At 38.2% G+C, this 26,115-nt stretch overlaps 1 protein-coding gene across 1 annotated transcript in view; it reads right to left on the bottom strand.

The window, feature by feature from the left end:
- tenm1 (teneurin transmembrane protein 1) overlaps positions 1-25,728 on the bottom strand; it is a 225,126-nt gene extending 199,398 nt beyond the window's left edge. Inside the window, exon 1 of the mRNA XM_042326725.1 lies at positions 25,401-25,728. The gene's annotated coding sequence lies outside the window, so the exon portion shown is untranslated. The remainder of the gene's footprint in view (positions 1-25,400) is intronic.
- Positions 25,729-26,115: the final 387 nt, after the last annotated feature.

Here is a 26,115-nt window from a genome sequence, read left to right as displayed (position 1 = left end):
AAAAGTACAAATCAATACCAGAACAACAGCAAAGGACCTTGTGAAGATGCTGTAAGAAACTGGTACAAAAGCATCTATATCCACAGTAAAACGAGTCCTATATCGACAAGGAATGGGCCAAAATTCACCCAACTTATTGTGGGGAGCTTGTGGAAGGCTACCCGAAACATTTTACTCAAGTTAAACAATTTAAAGGCAATGCTACCAAATACTAATTGAGTGTATGTAAACCTCTGACCCACAGGGAATGTGACATTTCACATTCTTAAAATAAAAACTGAGTTTACATGTATTTGTAAAGTTTACATGTATTTGGCTATGGTGTATGTAACTTCCGACTTCAACTGTACATGCAGTTCAACACTGAAGGAGAGGATGCATCAGTTGTCACAAAATATGAGATTTTGGGGGGGAAGGTAGAAAGAATCTAATATGAGCAAAACATTTATATTTATATTTTGGGTTTTGGGGTCCGCAGACCGATGCACTTGTATCTTAAACATTTGGGGACCGATGCGTATAAGTGAATCCTTACATCCCTATAGAATACATTAAAAAAACACTTCTCTGCAAGTTATTTATCTTAATAGGATGACCAAATATCCACCCATTGCCCGCTGTCATACTTCAAGGTAATGATCCAAGATCAACAGTTAGATTTTCTCCCCCAGCTCAGTGATGAGAGAAATATCAGCAGAGTAATATAATTTTTCAGAATGTACCTCCAGCAGGTGACAGACAGGTCCAAAATTAACTACACTACAGGCTTTATGGCTAGCTACCTCCATCCCTCCATCCCACTTTAACATGCCCCACATAGACCCACTCTCCTGGGGAAGCACTAAGCTGGCATGACCCACCTATCCATCCGCCTCCCCCAAGCCAGAGACACTTAGTGACGGCAGACAGCAAAATGAACTTAAAAAGCAATGATTTTTATTTAAAAGATGAATAATATAAGACTGACAATTCACAAAAAAATAGGTCCTCCACAGTGTATCTGTGTTACTGGCAGTAATCCCATCAAAATGTGAACCATTTCAATTATTCATAGATATTATGAAATGTCCTATCCTGTAGCTTTCGTGGAGTCATATGACAACTGAATACACTTACTGTAATAGTGGGCCTTGGTAAGACTAGCTGCACACGCACAGAAAACAGAAAACAAGGAAAAAGGATAAAATCCTTAAAAGCAGGGCTCTGACTGAAATGGCAATGAGGTTCAGACTAAACTCGATTCCCCTGTGACTCTTAATAGAAATTACTGATTTAACGACTCACGCACGTTCATAGAGCTTGGCATTGACCACAGAGAAGGATCCTGACTAATGTGATCATCTATACTTCTTGACCTCCCCAAGGGAGAACAAATGCATTTGCATACACTGCATACTGTTTAGATGACAAAGCCAGTAAAACAACAGTGAATAGCATTATGCTCCCTTTAGTAAGCCTTGGTACAATATGGAAGGACAAACTATAGACAACAACGGTTCTTAAAAACCATATTGAACAACCTCTGCAAACAATCGAGGATGGGCTTCCTCCCCCAGTCATAACCTACTGGTCAACAAAATGTAGAACAAGGCAGACCTTCCCCCTGTTGTTGAGGTGTTGGCCAAATACAACCCCTTATATCAGACTTCTTATTTTAGTGCTCAGATATACAACAATGCCTTACAGGGAGAACTGTATCCCTGGGCTTCCATCCTCTTAACTCATAGGTGTACAGGTAATTGCCAAAATAAAGGAAACACCAATATAAAGTGTGTTAATAGGGCATTGGGCCACCACAAGCCAGATCAGCTTCAATGCACCTTGGCATAGATTCTACAAGTGTCTGAAACTCTATAGGTCGTTATCAATTCAATGTCACAATACGGTGCAGAGCGTTCGATTTGGCTGCAAAAAGATCACAAGCTCCACTAAAACCCTGTGGTAGAAAAAGTACCCAATTGTCATACTTGAGTAAAAGTAAAGATACCTTAATAGTAACTCAAGAAAAAGTCACCCAATACAATGCTACTTGAGTAAAAGTCTAAAAGTATTTGGTATTAAATATACTTAACATTCAAAAGTAAAATATACTGTTGAAGTCGGAAGTTTACATACACCTTAGCCAAATACATTTAAACTCAGTTTTTCACAATTCCTGACATTTAATCCTAGTAAACATTCCCTGTCTTACGTCAGTTAGGATCACCACTTTATTTTAAGAATGTGAAATGTCAGAACAACAGAAGAGAGAATGATTTATTTCAGCTTTTATTTATTTCATCACATTCCCAGTGGGTCAGAAGTTCACATTCATTCAATTAGTATTAGATAGCATTAGTATTAGTATTAGATAGCATTAACCTGGGACAGACATTTCAGGTAGCCTTCCACAAGCTTCCCACAATAGGTTTGGGGAATTTTGGCCCATTCCTCCTGACAGAGCTGGTGTAACTGAGTCAGGTTTGTAGCCCTTCTTGCTCACACACACTTTTCAGTTCTGCCCAAAAATGTTCTATAGGATTGAGGTCAGGGCTTTGTGATGGCCACTCAAATACCTTGACTTTCTTGTCCTTAAGCCATTTTGCCACAACTTTGGAAGTATGCTTGGGGTCATTGTCCATTTGGAAGACCCATTTGCGACCAAGCTTTAACTTCTTGACTGATGTCTTGAGATGTTGCTTCAATATATCCACATAATTTTCCTACCTCATGATGCCATCTCTTTTGTGAAGTGCACCAGTCCCATCTGCAGCAAAGCACCTCCACAACATGGTGCTGCCACCCCCGTGCTTCACGGTTGGGATGGTATTTTTCGGCTTGCAAGGAATGTAGTGAAGTAAACGTAGTCAAAAAAAATTAAAAATAGTAAAGTACAAATACCCCAAAAAGCTACTTAAGTAGTACTTTCGAGTAGTTTTACTTGGGTACTTTACACCACTACTAAAATCATTAACAAGTATGTTCCCGATTTCAAGGGATTGTTAAATAAATGTTATAATTATTTGATTTTAATATCACCTCTTGAAGAGTATAGTCAGAACAAGCTACACATTTCCGATTATTCCACATTTACCTCTCTGTGCCCGACGAGCCGGCTGAGATATGACGTGGGATGGGAGCCTGCCGACCCAACCGGGGCAAGGAAACCTCTCGAAACAACTAAGGCGTGAAAGCCCAGAGACCCAGTTGAGGCACCTCCAGTTCCATCGGCGGCAGACAATGATCCCAAACACACCGCCCGGGCAACGAAGTAGTGGCTTCGTAAGAAGCATTTCAAGGTCCTGGAGTGGCCTAGCCAGTCTCCAGATCTCAACCCCATAGCAAATCTTTGGAGGGAGTTGAAAGTCCGTGTTGCCCAGCAACAGCCCCAAAACATCACTGCTCTAGAGGAGATCTGCATGGAGGAATGGGCCAAAATACCAGCAACAGTGTGTGAAAATCTTGTGAAGACTTACAGAAAACGTTTGACCTCTGTCATTGCCAACAAAGGGTATATAACAAAGTATTGAGATAAACTTTTGTTATTGACCAAATACTTATTTTCCACCATAATTTGCAAATAAATTCATTAAAAATCCTACAATGAGATTTTCTGACTTTTTTTTTCTCATTTTGTCTGTCATAGTTGATGAAAATTACAGGCCTCTCTCATCTTTTTAAGTGGGAGAACTTGCACAATTGGTGGCTGACTAAATACTTTTTTGCCCCACTGTACGTGCATTCGCACACATGCACACACAGACACTGAAGCAGTAAATAACAGTAAATGTAAAAGCCAAGCTCGGGGTCAACTAAGAATACCTCTTTGCTCTTGGCAATTTTCCATGGTGCTGAAGAGCAAGTGCCTCAACATTAATCTTTTTAACTTGCAACAAGGAGTAGAATTTGTATGTAATATCATGCAAAAGATATGACAGTGGGGCCAGAGAGCAAAACATAGCCTCTGGGAATGAGGAGAGGAAATGTCAACTACCTGTATATTGTTTTCCATGCTTGCTGTTAGAAAGTGGTACTCACATTTTAAACAAATCTGTCAAGAAGGCATAGTATGTTATCACATTTTGGGACTATTCAAATAACGCACAACATCATCTAGGTTTTGAAACAAATACTCACATTTTTACTTATACATTTTTCTCTGGTTCAAAATAGTATTTCCTTAGGCATTGTGTATTTCCTTTGGCTCAGTGTTATAATACCAACTTTACCAAAATGCTGCCTGGTAGCTATCTATTTCTCCAATTAGTTCACTATTTTGCATTTCAAAATCAAAGTGATGAAATAAACAGCTGTGGTTTCAGTGTTCCCATAAATACTCTAATTGCAACTATAAGGTCAACCCATTAGATTACATTATATTAGGAGCATTACACACTCTACAGAGGCGGTGTTATTTACAAATGTAGACTGGCCAAGCCATGTCCTAACAAGGAATGTTGTGGTTCCTCTCTTTCCTGTCTCTTTTTCACAATACTCTCCCTCTGGTTTCACAGGTTGTGTAGATCTGCTCATGCTGGCCCCTCTGCGTCAAGCCCATTTGGTGGCTTGATGTTTCTCTTTGATATGAGACCTGAAAGCCTGCCCTTCACTAAAAATGAAAGAGGAATCTTTGAACATTTGAACGTTTTTTAATAGATAGCCCCAGGTTGGCTCGGTTCTCTATGATGCACCATGTCATCTGTCTGTGGTGATTTATCTACACTGACATGAATATATTTTAAAGCATGAGTTTTCTGTTTTTAATTTGATGTCTCGTTTTGCATGTTATGGAATACATATAATTTCTGACATGTGTCAAGACAAATATTACAAAAGCCGTGTGATACAGAAGCACAATGATGCTAAATAGCTTAGTTCCACTTGGCTGACATGGTCTACATTGAGTGTGAGTAGGCAGTAATGCTATGTGATATTAACAACATACTCCAAATCATGTTTTGCTCTCATTCCTTGATTGATTGGATGATGTGTCCTAGGTGGAGTTTCAGGAAGACATGTTGGATTATTCATTATAAAGCAAACCTGTTCTGTTCACATGACCCCAAAAGCGAGACTGTCAAATACCTTCATAATGCTTGCCAGTGTTCTTGACTTACAGTACACACCCCTCTTTGGATAACAGCAACAGCAACATCACTGCCTCCCCAAGAATGCTATAGCATACCTATAGGTCCGTGACTGCCTTCCACAAAACCAATTACTACTCACTGACAGCGTGTTCCAAAGAGGGAAACCTTCCCTTGTTAGCCCGGATGATCAAAGTTTTTTCCCAATGATTTTGGACACACGGTAAAGAACCTACAGGCCACTGAATCATTACCATAATTCAAAGTCTTTAATCTTCTCTTAACAGTGCACATCAAAGTAGTTTTCAGCCTCAGCCTCTAGTAAAGTGCCAACATGACAAGGAGCAATATGACAGATTCTCTCAAACTCACTCTGTTGTTTAGCTATTTATTTGTCTATTTTAAACAGACCCAAAATAACATGGGCTGTCACTTAGGGATCTACAATAATCAATGATGATTAAAGAGAATTACCCACCTCATTGGTGACCACTGAGCACAATTATGTAAAATCTGCCAGGAACATCATATAACACCCATGCAGTGTGCTGGAGGTATGCACCTGAGGAAAATCACATTTAAATTCACATTGGTACTCTTGATTTTTACTGAAAATAAACCTAGGATATAGGCCTACTACAAGTCCCACAGAGAGCATTGGTTTTGTAGTGGGATCACCCCACAATTACATCAACATATCTCCTGTTTCCCATTTGTTCATGGAAACAACACAATAATAACAAATACAAAAATGCTTATGAATTCCAGAAGTATACATATAATAACTAGGGGTTAGTGTATTTAATACAATTTAATAACATTAATAAACAACAAGTTATACAAAACGTTTAGCCTGTTAAAGGTAGTTTCCAGCCCCATAACTTACAACATAGTTGTCCCAAAATGTTGTCATCAGGGATGGGCAACTCCAGCCCTCGGGGGTCGAAGTAGTGTCACATTTTTTCTGTATCCCTAGCAAACACAGCTGACTAAACTAATTGCATTCTAAACTGAAGATTATGATTAGTTGCTTATTGGACTCAGGTGTGTTAGTTGGGGCTGAGGCAAAAGTGTGACACCAATCAGGCCCCTGAGGACTGGAGTTGCCCATCCCTGGTCGACATTATTGTATTCATATGTCCATCTAATGATGGTGTTCTCCATGAGGCACAGCAAAACAACACCCCACCTCATTAAAGGATGATTTAGAGAAAACGTATACATGATAGAATAACTTTAATGGTAATAGAGTTGAAATACAGCCAACAGTCTCCCAGAGGAGATGCCAGTAAGGTCCACAGCTCGCCACACATCACTGCCTCCTTTCAGAAGAAGCTAATTATTCCAACACTTTAGCAGGTTGTGTATCTTGTCAATGTCCCTATGTGTATTCACGGCTGACACCAGGTACTGGTTGGAAATAAATAAATAACTGGATCTGATAATTTGGTAAGAACAATTCCTATTGATTTTAATGTGAGATCCAGTCAGATATCCATTACTGATAGAGAGTGAACTGAAGGCAGTAGATGCACTCAACAAATGTACCTTTATTTAACTAGGCAAGTCAGTTAAGAACAAATTCTTATTTCAATGATGGCCTACCAGCAAACAGTGGGTTAACGGCCTTGTTCAGGGCAGAACGACAGATTTTTACCTTGTCAGTTTGGGGATTCAATCCAGCAACCTTTTGGTTACTGGCCCAACACTCTAACCACTAGGCTACCTGCCGCCCCAAATGACAGTCTCAGTTGACAGTCTCAGTTAAACACATGAAGCAAAACTGACCAGCTCTTACAGTACTACACACTATCTACTACTATCTTCTCACTGTTCCTAGTTTCCTAATAATGGCCTCTAAAACCACCAAGAAACAGCATATTAAAATAAGGAATAGGCCACTGTCCTCTACATCATTTAAAGGGAAATTAAGCTCAAGTCATACAGTAGGGTCTTTCCACCAATTTGGTGCCTTTTGAGAAGAGTAATGTTTGATTTCACCCAATTATAACATTCTGTCATAAAGAGCTCAACTTCATAAAAAACATGTTTTACGATCTGAAGAGGTTGAATAAAAATGACTGTAGTAAGTGCCTATAATTGCTAAATAAAGTAACAGGGTTGATGATTTCTTCTTAAATCAGCCATAAATCCCCATATGACGGGGGAATGTAAGCTTGTTGTGTGCAACAGGAAGAGGCAATTGAATGCAAGCTTCACAAAAAAAAAAATATATATATATATATATATATATATATATATATATATATATATATATATATATATATATATATATATATATATATATGTTGTTAATTAAAGGCCCAGTGCAGTCAAAAACGTAATTCCCTGTCTTTTATGTATTCTTCCACACTATAAGGTTGGAATAATACTGTGAAATTGTGAACATTGTGATAATGCCCTTTCAGTGTAAAAGCTGTTTGAAAAGACTGCCTGAAATTTCTGCCTGATGACATCACCATGTGGTAAATTGGTTAATAGACCAATAAGAAAGAGACCTCCAAACCTCTCTGCTAATAACAGCTAGTGTAATATAACAACCTGTGGAATGTTAATGTTAAGTGGATGGCCGTATAAAACATATCTTCATGAGAGGGCCATGAACAGTAACTAGTAATACCTTACACTTTTTGGGGGGAATATGTTATTTATCTATGATTTATATGCACATTTTGCACTAGTATGCACTGCTATAGTAAATAGTATGAAAAATAGAATATCGTAAATTTCATTTTGAAATTGTATATGCTATGAACATCCTACTCATGAAAAAAGGGGGAATAGGGCTTGACATTTTTTGTTGATAATCTACATATACTCACAATACATTTTACAATTGACATGCTATAAGATTTCAGCTGCCTTATTACTGTAATAATGTTTTATATAACTAGTGGTCAGGGAAAATCTGTGAACTTGTGTTGGCTCACGAATTTACTGATTCGTCACGATCTCAGCTTTCATCTAATATAACGTTTGTCCCTCTGTGATGAACACAAAATGGTTTTGTTTCAGATCTTCAAATTGTGTTTGAGGTTTTTTTAAATTAAATTTGATATAAATCGATGTGTGTTTGTCATAGAACGATGTGAGACTCTCAGCTTTGCAGCATTATACAGCGTGTGTGCCTGAGATGTACCGTTCCTCCACAAATTGACGGACAGTCCAATCAGCGAATGAGCGTTAAGGCGGTACTCCCGAGCCTCCAATGGCTATATGTAACCTGATACCCCAGAGTCATTTGAGGTCAACTGAATTGAAGCAGGGAACCTTCCTTTTAAATTAAAAGGAAGGTCCCCTAAATAGGGGATTTAACATTTAAGAGGTTAAAACATTTTTAGCCTGTCTATATATGGGTAACAGGGTTGATGTGTTTTGCTCGACCCGCTCAGTTTTCCACCACAAAACACCAGAAAATGGCCAAAAAGGGTAGAACCAGCTCACCTGCTTTTACTCTATGATTTGACTATTAGATGTTCAATGTTTCTTTGGCAAAAAAATATATTTAAAGGAATATATTTAAGGAATAGTTTCACCTTATGGAAAAAAGAGTTCAGTTCACGTAAAAGGGTTAACCTTAAAATGAAGGACAGACAAATGAATCACTATTCACATAAAATAAAGCAATAAGGCCCGAGGGGGTGTGGTATATGTCCAATATACCATGGCTAATGGTTGTTCTTACGCATGATGCAACTTGGAGTGCCTGGATACTGCCCTTAACCGTGGTATATTGGCAATATACTGTCCCTCAAACCCCTGAGGTGCCTTATTGCTATTATAAACTGGATACCAGTGTAATTAGAGCAGTAAAAATACATGGGTTTTTTTATACCCGTGATATACAACGGCTTTCAGCCAATCAGCATTCAGGGCTCGAACCACCCACATTCAAATACATAACCATCTTCAGAAATGACCTTGTCAAAGCAACAAAATAACTAGGGCATTACAATGATGGTGAAACCTTGAGAAATGTGGGGATTAAGTGGGTTTAAATCTTCGTAGAAGTGACACAGCGACGGAGGGACATGTCAAAATGCTGAATTTTGGCACTTTAGCATAATATTCATAGAAAGAATCAGATTGATTGAATTCTCCATGTGGTCTATATTAAAGGGCACTTCATTTATTATAACAGGCTTTTAAAATGCAATACTGGTGCACAATTTCTATTTAAAATACCAAAGGGACCCAAACGGCACTCATTTTGTGCAACGACCCAGTAATTCATAATGAAGTCTGTGTTCCCTCGTAGAGGAGCAGAAAGGAGATAGAGAGTATTGTCTACTAGCTACTTTTATAGAACACGTAGTATTTTAGTATTTAGGAGATGTTTGAGTGATACAGTTTTGTAACCTGACAGAACATGTATTCCTATTCTGTTGTGATTAATTTGTGTGACGATTAATTGGGCTCGGTTTAGATTCAACAATACAACTCACACATAAACAGGTTATGTTTTAATTTGTTGTAAATGAAAGAGAAATAGGATGACAGTATTTAACAGAACACTATTTGACATCGTAAGGCCTGTTCAATTTTCAGTCATTTTAATTAATGATGTGTAATTTAATTAATGGTGATATAAATATCTTAATTATATTGGTGTAACTGCCTTACCTTACTCCATAGTTTATGATTTGTTGGCATAAGATTTAAAAAATCATGTTGACAGATTCAAAAGAGAAAAAGAAATGTTGTTCTTGGAGGACAGTAATTCCTTCCTACACATAATATAAAATAGGTAGCATGAAAATGTCATGGGATTAGGTTTGCACAATTAGTGGTATTTTACAAAAGTTACTGGAATCTTCTGTAATGTTGGTAATTAACAGAAAAGTAATTAACAGTAACTTTGGTTACAAACATTTTTTATATATAGTATACATTGTTGATATCTGTGTCCATATTGTCCAAGAGTTTCTAGTAGATAAACCATATGGTTCAAGAGAAAATTGCCTAATTAATGAAAATAGCATCTAATCAACAATGGCATTATTATAGTAGCAACTCTTCCAACTATTTACTTTTTTCACAACTGCCACCAGCTTCACACCAAAGCAAAAGACAACAAATACATACTGACATAAAACAAAATGAGAAAGGATATTGCTGAAATATTAAACACCAATGATATTCACTAAGTTGATGGTTTATATTTAGCCTAATGTTTTACTGCTTTGTCATTCTATTTTACATTTTTAAATCATCTTATTTTAGTATTTCCTATATTTTACATGCGATAAAGCCACACATATGGCCATAGATAATTAGACACCTGTGATAATATGAAGTACCCAAAAGGGTCACTAGATGTCTTGTGAGAGATTACATAAAGCCCTTGAAAGACACCAAAATGCTGGTAGTTTACTTCTTGTGAGAGATTACATAAAGCCCTTGAAAGACACCAACATGCTGGTAGTTTACTTCTTGTGAGAGATTACATAAAGCCCTTGAAAGACACCAAAATACTGGTAGTTTCCTGGTAAACCTCAAACGTTTCAAGTAATATACCCTCCCTTTGCAAACCTACATGGGATGCATTTGCTCCATTGTTTTGTTGGTGGCCCAGCCTTGTATGGCATCCACATCTTCCAAGAATGTGCTTTTAAGGTATACACATTCAATGAGGGACATAGGGTCAACAGGTAGGAAGAGGATTCTCTTGCCTCCTAGAGAGGAATTCTGCTTCAGCAGCACTAGAGATAATCCACAAGACTCAGTGATAAAAGGCTTTACTGTTCCCACTAAGTACCATGGAGTCCCCAGCACCTGCAGCTATCTAGGGTTACTGCCAAACTAGTTATTGGGGGTATATGACAGAAAACACCTCAGATCCACTGTGTACACCCCATTCCCTGCTTCACATTTACTATAACAATTGCAGCTATTGAACATCACACACACTACATGGATGAGAACACACATGCACGCCCACACACCCACGTGTGCATACACACCCACATGTACAGACACACCCACGTGTGCATACACACCCACATGTACAGACACACAAAGAAATTGTTTATGTAAATTAACCCAATTCTGGCATGCCCTGCCCAAGGTTGCCATGTGTAATTTTCCCTCCAGAGGTAAAATCCCCACCACTAATTTAAATGTCAAAATAGTTTTCTTCTTCTTTTTCTTCCAACATAAAAGAGTTATGATCATAAATCATTAATACACTGTAAGCTTATTCAAAAATTGGAAATTTGTGCGACATAAATAGAAGATGGATTCCCATAAATAATTGATACGCTTAAATAATAAACCATGAATATATTTGCAATTTTATTCACTGTATATTACTTGTGCTTATAGAAATGATTGTATTATTGTATATTCAGTGGGCTTCCTTCTTGTTTTAGGTGAATAGAGTAGTCCCATATTCTATGGTTTTTCATTATGGAAAAAACAGCACTCATGAATAAATAGCAGAAAATCTAAATAGCGAAAATAAGATATATCTTTTAAGTGGTAATCCTCTGAGGCTATAAAACAACAGCAATGCTCACAGGGACGCAAAAACATCAAATGAATATTTCAGCAGTGTCTGGATACAATGGCAAGCAGCAGCCCCACTTGGTCAATTACTGCAGCTCAACCATGTGACAACACTAATCAAACAATGCCTCACCACGACCCATCGCTAACTAAAGGCCAATTCATACTTAAATGTCCGCGGAGCCGTAAGGGCCCACCAGTTCATTCTGATATATTTATGGTTACCGGCAGGGCTCTTTTGGCCTACAGTACACCTAAAAAATAATCTCACCAATATAGCTCTGCATGTGGATGTGGCTTCATTCAAGCAGCAGGTACAGAATTAAGAGATAGAGATGTTATTTTAACCTAGGTCATATGTAAGGTAAGAAACCCATCTAACAGCGCACAGTCAAATATTCAACAACATAGTTATGCAGGTCCATTCATTTTTTTGTATGGAAGACCAGGAAGAGTTCATTAATAGAGATGGTGCATCACTACAGTAAGTAATATACAGTACACCAGCTCTGCTCTGTCCATTCCACCAGGAAAGACAGGAGTCCAATTAAGTGAGTGCTGGGATTGTTTTGTGACACCTGTCTCTTCACATGGAGATGTCACAGCTTGCGGAGCAGAGCAGAGTGGGGGACTGGATGTACTATAACAACATTTGATTACAGCTCAATAACATGTAGGCCTCTCTTTCACTCTCAGTGTCTCTTGCTCGATAGCTTCTATACATCTCACTAAACTATACATCCCACTATTGTACATTCATGGCATACAAATATATGACTATTATCCTCTCCTGTTTGATTGCTGTTGTATACAGTAGGTGAATAGGTGAAATGGAATTGTATAGTATGGCCTTCTGAGTGATGAACAGGACCCACACCTCGGGAAATAACTTTTACAAGCTTGTTGCTGAATGGTCAACAGTTGCTTCTTGTTTTGACTCTAAAAATGATATAGTTACTGTTACTCTCTTGCATCAATTGTAGCACTGGTCTCCCAAGTAATCACAGTCAACATCTAATGGTAGCCTAAGGAAGTCCACAACAAGGGACACACTAACACCCACAGCACTGTTTTGGATGCTGGTACCCATTGCACTTGACTGTAGCCTCTTCCTCCTTTTCTCTTATACAACTCTGGGGTCTTGTATTCAATCATAATCTTTCACCTTGTCACAGGGCCCTGCAAGGCAGGCCTGTGGACTGTGAAGAGATCACTCTCTCTCCCCACCCCACCACCAGTGTTAATGAAGCGGGCACAGAGATGGAGGAGGCGAGGGACGCACTGAAATCCTCTCTTTCCTACCCTGTTATGTGCAGATTAAAGGTGACTCCTCCTAATGCAATAACCCTTTCCAGAATCTAGTACAAGCAGCATCTCCTGAAAAAGTAATCCATAAACGCAGGTTCAACTTTCGTAGCTTTGCAGAATATTTTAGGTGACGACCTGATAGGCAGCATGTTTCACTGTGACTTTCCCTTTGTGCCTTGACACCTACGGATCGTAAACATTCAAAGGGTGCTCTTGGTTGTCACAGCGCGTAATGCACTGTTAGCTACATGAGGCTATCAAATTAAGTGCTGGAGGCATTGATTTCTCTGCTTTAGAGAGACATGTTTGTTTCTGGGGCTCAAAAGAGGCTGTTAATAGAAGAGAGTTTTATAGTTTTAGGGAATCCAAATTATCTCCAAAGATGTATTGGTAGTACCTACAGTACATAGCATACAGTGTATTAGACAAATACTACAAATACACAAATGAAAGCCTATGGTATGCTTGATGGTGAGTATACATAATTCAATGATAATTCAATATTATAGGGGATTACCATGGGCGATACAACAGTCTCGTCGACCGGCTGTCTACCGTACCTATTTACGGAACAAGTACGTTTATATGCACACTAATAATTTGATTTTAAACTGATTATGGCTGAGTATGGCATTAGTCATGTAAACACCTTACTCTGCTTATCTTAATCAGCGTAAGGTCATAATCGAAGTAAGCACATGCCGATTAAAACACCTGGTTTTCTGAGCAATATTTCTAATTATTTCTAATGAATTAATCGTTGTATTTGATCTGTGCATGTGCAAGCATCTTTGTGAGTGCGTCTTAGAAACAGTTTTCACATAACAACTTTACATGTCCAAACTCAGAACCAAATAGCACGGTCACTATGGTAGAACGCTTAGTTTGATTTAAGATTTTCTGCATTTAACGAAAGGCCCATCAGAAGCCTGATTTCAGATGTTTCCATGTAAACAGGCTTATTAGTGAAATCGTTCTTCTTGCAATATCAATGCATATAAATGTTTTAAACTAACTATTATATTAATATATAATATATTATTGTGTGCATGTAACCGTGCTCAATTGTCTTTTGCATTTATCTGTTGTGAATGAGAGCTCACCCTAATATTTCCTGGAATCTGAGTAGCAGCAATTGATTTCTGCTGCTCCTTGTAAGCTATTGTAGGCAGCCTCAAAGTCAGGGGATATCCTCCCTTATACAAACATCCAATAGTATCATTTGTTAAAAGGGAAATCTGCAGTTGCCGCATACATTTTTTGACGTACACATTTATGATATATACCCATTGATTCTTGAAGAATATAACTTAGAAATGCCTCATGAGTTTCATTCAACTTTGTTACCCCATCAGAATCCCAAATATAAGCTTGTTTTAGTCCAATGTTTGTAAACAACATAAAAGTAAACAAACACTGTATAGCCTCAAAACATCATGTTGATATAATAGATGGTCAGTCCTTGTACATTCCTCCAACCCCATCCCTCAGCTTTTCACCAAAACAGTGGTGGGGTGTCTGCTTTGTTTTTCTTTCAACTCCAGTTTGGCCCTTGAAGCAACCAGCCTGTAACCTTTTCAGCATGCGGCAACCCACCCAGAGTGTGGGCAGTTCTAGCTCAAGACGAAATTCAGAGTTTACTAGGCTTATAAGCCTGGTATGCATGGTTAGCTACGCAGAAATCCTTGGTGGTTTATGGGAACTAGTACAACCCTTTTATAGGCTGGTTTAATTCCCAGTTTGACGAATGGGACGACTTGGTTTTAAGAGTGCTCCCCACCATTACTGGTCCTGAAGTTCCAAGGAAATGACACAACAAGTCATCTCTTTGCTTATGCTCCAAACTGCCAGTAGACACAGACACATAATGGACTTGAACTAAAAGCACTGGAACTATGATTTGAAAACAGCTGGAGAGTTCAGAGTCTGTGGGTGGTACTGCTGTTTATATCAAAGGAGATGATCACTCTAGACTACACTGTTTGAATATTTAAATAAAAACCATTGACCTATCAAAAACCCCTATGGAAATAATGTCAAATAGTCCAATGTTACGCCATATATTAAAACACGGTTGCATGGTACCACTGAAATGAGCAATGTGCATGTGCATTTGAATATAAAAGCTTTTCGATGAATTGACCAATGCAGGCAACATGGATCTCAAGATGGATTACAACAGAACTAATGTTTTTCTTGATGCTCGCTCACATTACAAGCCAAGTTTGGAGCACCAGGGTTATAAGTAAAGTAGAGGGATCTCTTATGAGAATGGCATCTTATTGTAAGGATGAATACAACACTCCCATAAAGGCATACATCCACTTTATTCCCAAGCCATGTATCAAATGGAGGTGTTATACTCAGACACATGCACTTTTGACAGGCACCAGGGAACAATTTATTGTATGAGACATATCTTCCACTTTCATGGTCCTCATTGCATTGTGCTGCAGCTGCAAATCATCCATTTTGAGTGTAAGAAGGTGTCACTCAGAATCTTCCAATGTCAAATGTCTGTATGACACTCACGCTTTTGTCATCCCTCAACAGTATACCGTTTGACATTCAACTTTGGCTCCATCCTTCCCGCATGGACAAGCCCTTAGATGCAACACATTATTCACTATCCCTACCGGCACGTCTGTCAAGCCTCTCTCTCCACTGTGCGTCTCCACCATGCATCACAGCTGGCTGCTCCCAGCCTCCCATCCACTCTGCTGGGCCGGCCCTTCCAAAGCCCGTCCTTCAAACCAATCATCCGTGCTAGACATGGAATGTATGTGCCATGTACTGAACACACTAAATCACATACCAGTCAAAACTCATTTGAAAAAACATAATTGCTTTGCTCGAAAACTAATAACACTGACATGCAAAGTGTGAAAACTATTGTAGTTGAATATATGCATTTAATTCAGCTCCACTGCTCTTCCAAATCCAATTGAAGCTGTTTATTCTACATAAGACTATTTTAGTTCTTCCTTGTCATCCATTCATTTGTTTATTTCACCTTGGTACTATGTGTTACTGTCGTTAACTGGAGTAATCTCCACAGCAGAGCTTCCTTGTCCTTTCTTCTGAACCATCTAATCAGCTGAAAGCATCCTGTCTTGTCTGTCGTTCTGATCCCTCTCTGATAAGGAACATAGATCATAATAGAAACCACTGAGTTGGATTGTGAGTCAAATATTTGTAGATGTTGTTACTGTAGCTCTTTTGTTGTAAGACAACAGTAGAGCAGATGCACTATTTTTGATCGTTGGTCTCTAGTGGCACGAGGTAAACTTTAGAAATCTTCAGTTGTTCAAAACAAACCTTCCTTTGTAATGTCTTATACCAGCTCTGCTTTATTCAATGCTAGCGTCATTAGTCTCAGTTTATACATAATGTAGATTCTATGGGGAAGAGAAAGGTATGCAGAAGACAACAACAATGAGTCACATATCCACCAAGCAAAATGTAATTCCTCCCTATTAGCATTTCAAGACAACTACAAAAGCTGATCAAGTTTCTCCCTAGAGTCCACTTAATATATTTCAGCAGACACATTCTGGATAAGTTATACAAGAGCAAACAAATATGACTTTGGGTATTCCATACACATAACTCAAAAATATCTCTGGCTTCAATATCTTTCTTTTAACCTCTAACCTACATGTTGACAATGCTGTATTCAACACAGTCGTTTTTCTAGTACAGTGTATGGTTAACCCATGGTAAATCATTGAACCATGGTAAATCATGGTTCAATGAGCAACTCCTTGAATGAAGAAAGAGCTCTTGCTCAGGCCCAAGCCAGGTACTGTATATCCACAAAGATTTAGTGCCACTACTGTACAGCATGATACGAGTTATGGTGCATTACTAATATCCATTTTATGGCTGTATCCTCTCCAGTCAAGAGAGAATTTCATCTTCACTCACAAATGTTCGTCCTTTCCTTTCCAACTCACTGCCCCAATACACCTCTCCATGATAGTGAGAGGCCAAATGAACGTGGTCAGGTACTGCGCCTATAGGTTCAGGACATTTCAATGGGCTTGTGTACTGAAATTCTAAATTATTAGTTTTTTAACTGCATCATTTATATCAATACAATTTAGAGATTAAACTAATATATCATGGAAGTTTTAACAGTCGTTCTGCACTGAGTGTACAAAATATTAGGACACCTGCTCTTTCCATGACATAGATTGACCAGGTGAATCCAGATGAAAGCTATGATCCCTTATTGATGTCACTTGTTAAATGCACTTCAATCAGTGTAGATAAAGACAGGTTAAAAAATGTTTTTTAAGCCTTGAGACAATAGAGACATGGATTGTGTGTGTGCCATTCAGAGGGTGAATGGGCAAGACAAAATATTTAAGTGCCTTTGAAAGGGATATGGTACTAGATGCCAGGCGCACTGGTTTGAGTGTGTCAAGAACTGCAATGCTGCTGGGTTTTTCACCCTCAACAGTTTCCCGTGTGTATCAAGAATGGTCCACCACCCAAAGGACATCCAGCCAACTTGACACAAGTTGGCTGGATGTGTGGGAAGCATTGTGGGAAGCATTGGAGTCGAAATGGGCCAGCATCGCTGTGGAATGCTTTCGACATCTTGTAGAGTCCATGCCCTGACGAACTGAGGCTGTTCTGAGGGCAAAATGGGCTGCATCTCAATATTAGGATGGTGCCCCTAATGTTTTGTACACTCAGTGTATAGTCTATACTACTATATGATCAGTACGTTCCTGATTTTTTTTAAATGGAGAGTGACACATGACTATAAAGACTGAAATTTTATAACATAAGATCGGGACAAAATACCGTGTACAATATAGCTTTCAATAAATATGAGGAAAAATGTGAGGCATAATACAGTAGTTGTATGAGAAAGCCACTGCTGAAGTGGGAGGCTATGCAGAGGATGGGGGGGTCGGGGAAATTATTGCCTTTGTTGTAAAGACTACAATCCATTTGACTACAGGGTACTGTACTGTATGCCAACGGCATCATTTGAGAAGACAAGCATGGGTAGGTGGAGACAAATAATTGAATAAAAAATAGGCAGTTGACATTTGGCAGAATGGGATCTTGGTGCATGGGAAAATACCTGCTCAAACAACCACATGATATGGGGAGAAACCTAAATAATATACACTATGAGCTATGGGAAATGTTCATCCAAAACTTCACTTTAAATAAATGTTTTTATCACCAGTTGAATACAAAGTAACACAATTATGGTTAGGCAGACATGAAAACAATTGGTTGTTTCAAAGCCAATGGGAGAGAGGCAGAGTTCACACTTAATGCAACTAGAACGTAGGGATTAATGATTGTTTAATGGACATAATTGTTTGATGATGAAGAAGAAGATGATGATGATTATGCATACTGGAGATTGTGGTATGCTGAATTCCTCATTACAACCATAGAATCTGACATGAGAAAACTGAAAACGTTTAGGCCTTTAGGTGGTTTCTTTGGGCTGCATAAGGGTCACATGCTGATAAATTATCAAAATAAATTGACAATAAAGGATGATTTAGATACCAAAACATGTACATGGCAAAATAAACGTAATTAACGTAACCATTTTGAAAATATATACACATAATCCCCAATAACGCAGAAAAACAGACAGCTGCAGGTCTCATTTAACACAACAAGGAAATAACTAAAAGGTAATTAATTAAAAGGTTATCCCTCCCTAGAATAACTCACTAGCATCACCACTGCCATTACCACCACCACCACAACATTCACCACTACCATTACCACCCCCAACACTGTCACTAAAAAACCACTGCAACTACCAATACTGCACCTCTAACAGTGCCCTTAGATCAGCTATCAGCTATCAGCCAGGAACCAACATTCCTCAGTGCTTTGCTCCTTGTCCTGGTACATCTCCTCTTATAAACTGCTTATGATTGTATGTCCTTTGCCCATGTATATGGACATTTGGATATACATGTCTATGTTTTAACCTGATATTAGAAGGGCCAGTGAACAACAGGCCATATGTATTTACTTAATTTAATGGTTCTAAAACTATGTGATAATGCATTAAGAATTCATAACCAGACCATTAAATAAAGTGTCACCTTGTACTTTTCTGCAAAAACAGCAGGGCATACTCGACAATGACACATACAGTAGTCTTGTGTCTCATACATTTAGTAGGTATGCTTCGGGATGGTCACTGAGCAGGCCAACATTCATCTAGGAATGGAAAGATATGCATACTAATGATCTTGTTTTCACCACCTTCAGACATCAAATGTCGCAACAATATGTTTCCTTATTTCCTTGGACATTAAATGAAAGAATAACCAAACTGCATCTCCCATTAGTTTATGTGTGGGATGTGGAATGGAATATATTTGCATAACTGATTTACTGATTTAAGATTTGGTTCAAACTATCCTCCAGTCTTCAAACTGTGACCTAACCTATAAGATGCATAATGTATTGTATCACACAATGCATTCAGTCACTAACAACTGTTTTAAAATACACCATTGATTAATGTGAAACACAATCAAGTCAGCAGAGTTTCCAGGCAAATGCCCTTGCATAAGGTTATAGGCCTTGAACTGTAAAAAGATATACTAAAAGTAATGGAATGACATAATAACAGAAGGTTTCTTTGTGAAATGAAGGTCTAGAAACAGAAACATTTACTTTAGCGCCCCTCTGGTTTAAAGATAGACTATGCAGATGAGTAACCAACTGCAATGAATTGTTAGGATACGTAAGATGGACAGGCCAGGTATTGGTTTAGCATCATACAAATCAAACTGTGTTTCTGTACAAACTGTAAGACCTATTCTGGATCCTGACTAGTGCTTGGCCATAAATGCAGAATATCATAAGCAAACTATTTAGAAGTCCTAATCATTTAGAAACTTGCATTTCTATTTTTTCTACCACTAAACCCAGTGGTTTAATTTGAATTGAGTGATAAATAAGGCATAGGGAATGGCTGCTTGGTGGTGTACCATGTAAACCAATTGAATTCAGTGTACATGACTTCTCAAAACACACTGAGGGCTCTATTTTAACAAACCTAATGCAATGGTAAATCTCTCACAGCCAGAATTATGAGAGCATTATCTGGCAGTGGCGCGACAGGGCTGGGTTTTGATGAATAAACAAGTTGTAGGTGTGGCAAGGGCTTGGCCACTCACTGCCCATATGAAAAAATACTACAGTACTTACTGTAGAATTCTGTAGTAAACTGTAGTATACTGTAGAATACTATACTACACACTGTAGTATCCCTCGATCATGTGCAGTACTTACTATAGCATGTTGTAGTATAGTGCAGAATCCTATAATAAATACTACAGTATTATCAGCAAAATAACACTGTAGTAAATACTACAGTAATCTTTTCAAAAACACTACAGTCCACAAAAACACTACACTATTTTAACTATAGTAAATACTACAGTATTTAATATCCATATACCCTGTCCATTCCCCTACCCCATGTCCCAATTTGTGCAACCCATAAGTGAGAAACATACATGCCAAGTACAAACCATATTGTGTTCCCTACAAGTTATAGAAAAGAGCAGTTCAGAACTATCCATTCTGACCCCAGTCCTACCAACATACAGGTTATGGAAAATGTGCTCTTTTAGTATTTCTCCAGTAGGTTTCCTCAAGGAGAAAGACTGCGTATCTAAGTCAAAGATAATAAAACCAAAAAAACTATAGTAAATACTACAGTAATGTCAGCAAAAACATTACAGTAAATACTACAGTATACTCAATCCGCAAATACACAACATTAATTACTGTAGTATATATGACAGTTTTCTTTTACTACAGTATTTATATTATAGTTAAGAGTAAATACTACAGTAAATACTAGAGGTCGACCGATTAATCGGAATGGCCGATTAATTAGGGCCGATTTCAGGTTTTCATAACAATCGGAAATCGGTATTTTTGGGCGCCGATTTGCCGGTTTTTGTTTTTTTTACACCTTTATTTAATCTTTATTTAACTAGGCAAGTCAGTTAAGAACACATTCTTATTTTCAATGACAGCTCGGGGGATCCAACTAGTCCAACGCAATAACGACCTGCCTCTCTCTCGTTGCACTCCACAAGAAGACTGCCTGTTACGCAAATGCAGTAAACCAAGGTAAGTTGCTAGCTAGCATTAAACTTATCTTATAAAAATCAATCAATTATAATCACTAGTTAACTACACATGGTTGATGATATTACTAGATATTATCTAGCGTGTCCTGTGTTGCATATAATCTGACTGAGCATACAAGCATACAAGTATCTAAGTATCTGACTGAGCGGCGTAAACATTCATTCAAACAGCACTTTTGTGTGTTTTGCCAGCAGCTCTTCGTTGTGCATCAAGCATTGCGCTGTTTATGACTTCAAATCTATCAACTCCCGAGATGAGGCTGGTGTGACCGAAGTGAAATGGCTGGCTAGTTAGCGCGCGCTAATAGCGTTTCAAACTTCACTCGCTCTGAGCCTTGGGGTGGTTGTTTCCCTTGCTCTGCATGGGTAACGCTTCGATGTGGTGGCTGTTGTCGTTGTGTTGCTGGTTCAAGCCCAGGGAGGAGCGAGGAGAGGGACGGAAGCTATACTGTTACACTGGCAATACTAAAGTGCCTATAAGAACATCCAATAGTCAAAGGTTAATGAAATACAAATGGTATAGAGGGAAATAGTCCTATAATAACTACAACCTAAAACTTCTTACCTGGGAATATTGAAGACTCATGTTAAAAGGAACCACCAGCTTTCATATGTTATCATGTTCTGAGCAAGGAACTGAAACGTTAGCTTTCTTACATAGCACATATTGCACTTTTACGTTCTTCTCCAACACTTTGTTTTTGCATTATTTAAACCAAATTGAACATGTTTCATTATCTACTTGAGGCTAAATTGATTTTATTGATGTATTATATTAAGTTAAAATAAGTGTTAATTCAGTATTGTTGTAATTGTCATTATTACAAATACATGTATTATTATTTTTTTAATCGGCCGATTAATCTGTAGTGGCTTTTTTGGTCCTCCAATAATCGGTATCGGTATCAGCGTTGAAAAATCATAATCGGTCAACCTCTAGTAAATACTACAGTGAATACTACAGTAAAATCTGCAAAAACACTACATTGAATACTATAGTATTTATACCATAGTATACTATAATATTTTTTAATGTGGGTTGCCAATCAACGCGTTCCATGGTTTAATACTGCATGTGTTGGTCTCAAGTTCTGTAGGTTATTGATGATCTTTGCATTGTCATAAACTCCAATCAAATAATTTAAAAAGAAGATGGAGAACAAGCTATGAAGGGAAAATACTAGGGTTTTAGTACAGGTACAGCCAACTAGCGCAAAAACAATATTGCAATTTTGTCAAAACGATGCAATACGATATATTGTCAAAAATAATATCCCGATATGTAACTGTATGGATTTTTTCTCCCATCACTAGCGCACAGCTCAGACACCCATGAATACCCCACACAACATGCCACCAGAGGTCTCTTCACAATCCACAATCCAGAACAGACTATGGGAGGTGCACAGTACTACGTAGAGCCATGACTACAGGAACTCTACTCCACATCAGGTAGCTGATGCAAGCAGTAGAATCAGATAAAATAAACAGATAAAAATACACCTTATGGAGCAGTGGGGTTCTTTCTGTGAAGAGACACACAAAAGTACAGACAAGTGCATACACACACTAGCACACGCACTCTACACACACGTACATTGTAATATTGTTGTATGGTGGTATTATACATTTTGTGTTGTAGATATGTAGTGGTGTAACAATGGTATATGATTCACTGTTTTATCTTTTGTTTGTGTGTAATGTAAGTGCCTTAATGTGTATAGACCCCAGGAAGAGGAGCTGCTCCCTAGTAAATACAAATACAGCGCTTGATATGAAACGGAAAACAAGCAATCAGTTTTTTAAAACAACAACAATATTTCTAAATAGGATGGGGTCAGAAGCATGATATCATAAATCGCTTCTCTCGTTCCATGGCACTCACTGTATGCACATGTAGGCCTTTATGCATCACATTTGCACATCTACACAAAATACTAGCCCCTATCAATTGTATTGTTGTGCAAGGCAGATTTTTTTTAAATGCAGTTGATATGGCATTATAGGAGTACTGAATAGTTTGGGGGAGTGTGTGTTTGGTAAGCGGATGAGGGGCACTCTTTGAAAATGGGGATGGATAGCCTACTTGAACAAGCAAAATTAAGTATGCAGTGAATTGTGAATAATTAAAAGGCATGAGGGCAAAAACCTCCAAAATATTTCAAAGCACAAAATATTTTTAAAACCCTTCATTCATAGGCTACTTGGCTAATGGCCAGGATAAAAATACGCACCTATGCAATGCTGTTAAAACAGCCTTGATGGTAGGCTATGCTTGGTTTTTGCTCAAATTAAACGAAATGGGGGGAAACCAATATTTTTTTTAAAATGTTTTTAAATACGAAATTGACCAGCACAAGGAATCTCTCGTCCAAGGGCACTGCGCGTCATGGCTGGATAGGCTGAGCTTCCACTCTCAAAATCCCTTCCATAATCAGCGGTGTTACCATTAAGACCGGCTTTTTGTGGGTCTCCAAACTTCCCATTAGCACTGCATGAACCTCACTTTTGTGCTTGTTTTTAAGGAGACACTACAAATATTGCCATCCCTCTCACCTCAGTGCAAGCGAGCTGATGTTAGACAGGTACATTTCCAAACCTGGCTTTAGGGCTGGAAAATGCCAGTGCGCCAGTTTTAACATGACAAAATTGCAAACTAACGTGCGTTTGACACTTGTTATCCCTTAGTGACAGCCCAAAATATAACCCTCAGACCTACTTGTACAGATTTGTTAATCAATGGCTCTCAAAAATGACTGTGTCCTTTTATCTAGAAAAGTAACTGTTGTCACACTGTTTCTCAGTCCAATACTGGTTTTCAGATTTATGAGTGGTGTTTTATTCTGATTATATATTCGTATTGATCTATCGGAGAGGTTCATAGCAATTGATAAGAATATCATCATATATCCATTACAGTACATGAGGTAGGCCTACATAACGGAATATTACTTTTACATTACACATCTGGAGTCTGCAGAAGTTTCATCTAGCCTACTCAATGCAGATTAATATAATTAACATTTTCCAAAAATGCAGTAATGGAAGCTCAACATTGCCTCTGTTCTGACTATATTAGCCTGTGTGTTTCAGGTTGTGCCTGAGAGTAAATGAAAGCCGTGTGTTGATCACACGCAGTGGCCTTATGATATTATATCTAATATCATAATTGCAGGTAACAAATATGTAATAATATGTAATAGTTGTTTTCAACAAAACATAGGTTCCATGTCAGTAAGCTATTACTGGACACCCCTGAGTAACACATATTTGAGTTGCCAGTTTAAGATGGGTCTGTCTTGCACATTGCACAAGATTGTCAACAGATTGCAGCAACTATACAACCTGCCATAGACAGAATTGAGATATTATTATAAAATCATTTTGTTTCATCCTTGACAGTTGGAACATACTGTATATTCTGTTTCTGGTCATGCCATCAAGCCAAGAGCATTGGCATTACATTTGACATAGCCTACATGCACTTGTTTGCATCTTTACCTGAGGAGCTGATCAACTGATAGCGGGTTCTCAAGGATACGTTCTCAGACATTATATAGGCTACTGAATGTCTAATACTACTACCTACCATTGATAATACATATGATACACAACTTTACCATGATAGCCTACATTTAGAAATAGAGCTACATTATAACCTAACCTTACTGTATACAAGTAGCCAAATATATTTTAATGCACTGGCTCACTGCCCACTGGGGAAAACTGGTTGAATCAACGTTATTTCCACTCATTTCAGCAAAACAATTCAATCGAATGACGATGAATCAACGTGTTAAACTGACACCACGTCATCAACGTTAGGGAATTTCGTATTTTTTCACCCAATTTTTAATCTAAATCCAATTACATGTTTTGTTGATTTCATGTTGAATTCACAACCAAATGTAAATCGAAACTAGGCGTTCAGATCACATATGTGCCCAGTGAGTGACCGACATGTCAACTCAATGACCCATCTGTCTGTAAAGTTTACGTGTCAGGTGTATAGCCTTTAGCAACATCGTCATGTTTAGGTAGGTTACCACAGAATGTCTCTTTCCTCAGAGTTGGCATCACCAGCTAGGAACATAAAGGTAATGTACATTAGCATCACGGGCCCACGGAATGAGAATAGCCTGGCCGGCACCTTGTGTGTTGATACGCGGCTATCACTACACTCTTCATTCCCGTTTCTCGATACACAATGTTTGTGCACCTGAGGCTACCACGATTCACAAGCGATAAGACTATTGCGCGCCACGTAGAAATTATGCGATACACACAATCTGAAAGCAGTAGCTAGCCTACTACACAAATGGCTCACCTTTGCGTGATGTGACCATTCCGGAGGCTTATTCCCATGTCATAGCTTCACTTCAGATAAATAATACGACTGTTGATATTTGTATATGTTGTATCCTCGTGTATCCTTGGAAAATAACGCAATGGTGATGGTTGAGCTCCACTCGCTTCAGCTGAATAGGCTATGATGCTCCGGTGAATGTCTCGAAGAGAATTGCAAAACAGCGTTTGAAATGTAATGCCGGAACGCGTGTATTAAAAGTTACTAGCTTTTTTTCTAAGGGTTATCTTTCAACTGCTCATCTTCAACCAAATCTTCCCTGTTGGACACAATCACCAACTCAGCATCACTGGAATATACCATATGCTACAGAGAGGAAGGGGGTGTGGCACCGGTGACCAATAATTTCAACATCCAACACATTCAGTAAATGCCTGCCGAGATTTAAAGCGCGTTAAATTGGATTTAGACAGTATCAGGGTGAAGAGATATTGCTGAACAGTGTAAAGGTAGTTATCACTACCTTATAATGGTATTATTGTGTATTATTACACAAAAATACGATTTTGAATGTTGCAAAATTATCCAAATAATTATTAAAATGAGAATGATGATGATCATGGCATTATTATCATTATTATTATTAATGTATTTGTTTTTATTATAAGTAGGCTATTGTCAAGCCACTTTTTTCAACAGATTGTTACGGTAGACAACCATCAACGATCTGTCTACA

Source organism: Oncorhynchus tshawytscha, linkage group LG09 (genome assembly GCF_018296145.1).
Source record: "Oncorhynchus tshawytscha isolate Ot180627B linkage group LG09, Otsh_v2.0, whole genome shotgun sequence".
NCBI lineage: Eukaryota > Metazoa > Chordata > Actinopteri > Salmoniformes > Salmonidae > Oncorhynchus > Oncorhynchus tshawytscha.
Note: the sequence above shows the minus strand (reverse complement) of the source record. Positions and strands in the feature narration are given on the sequence as shown.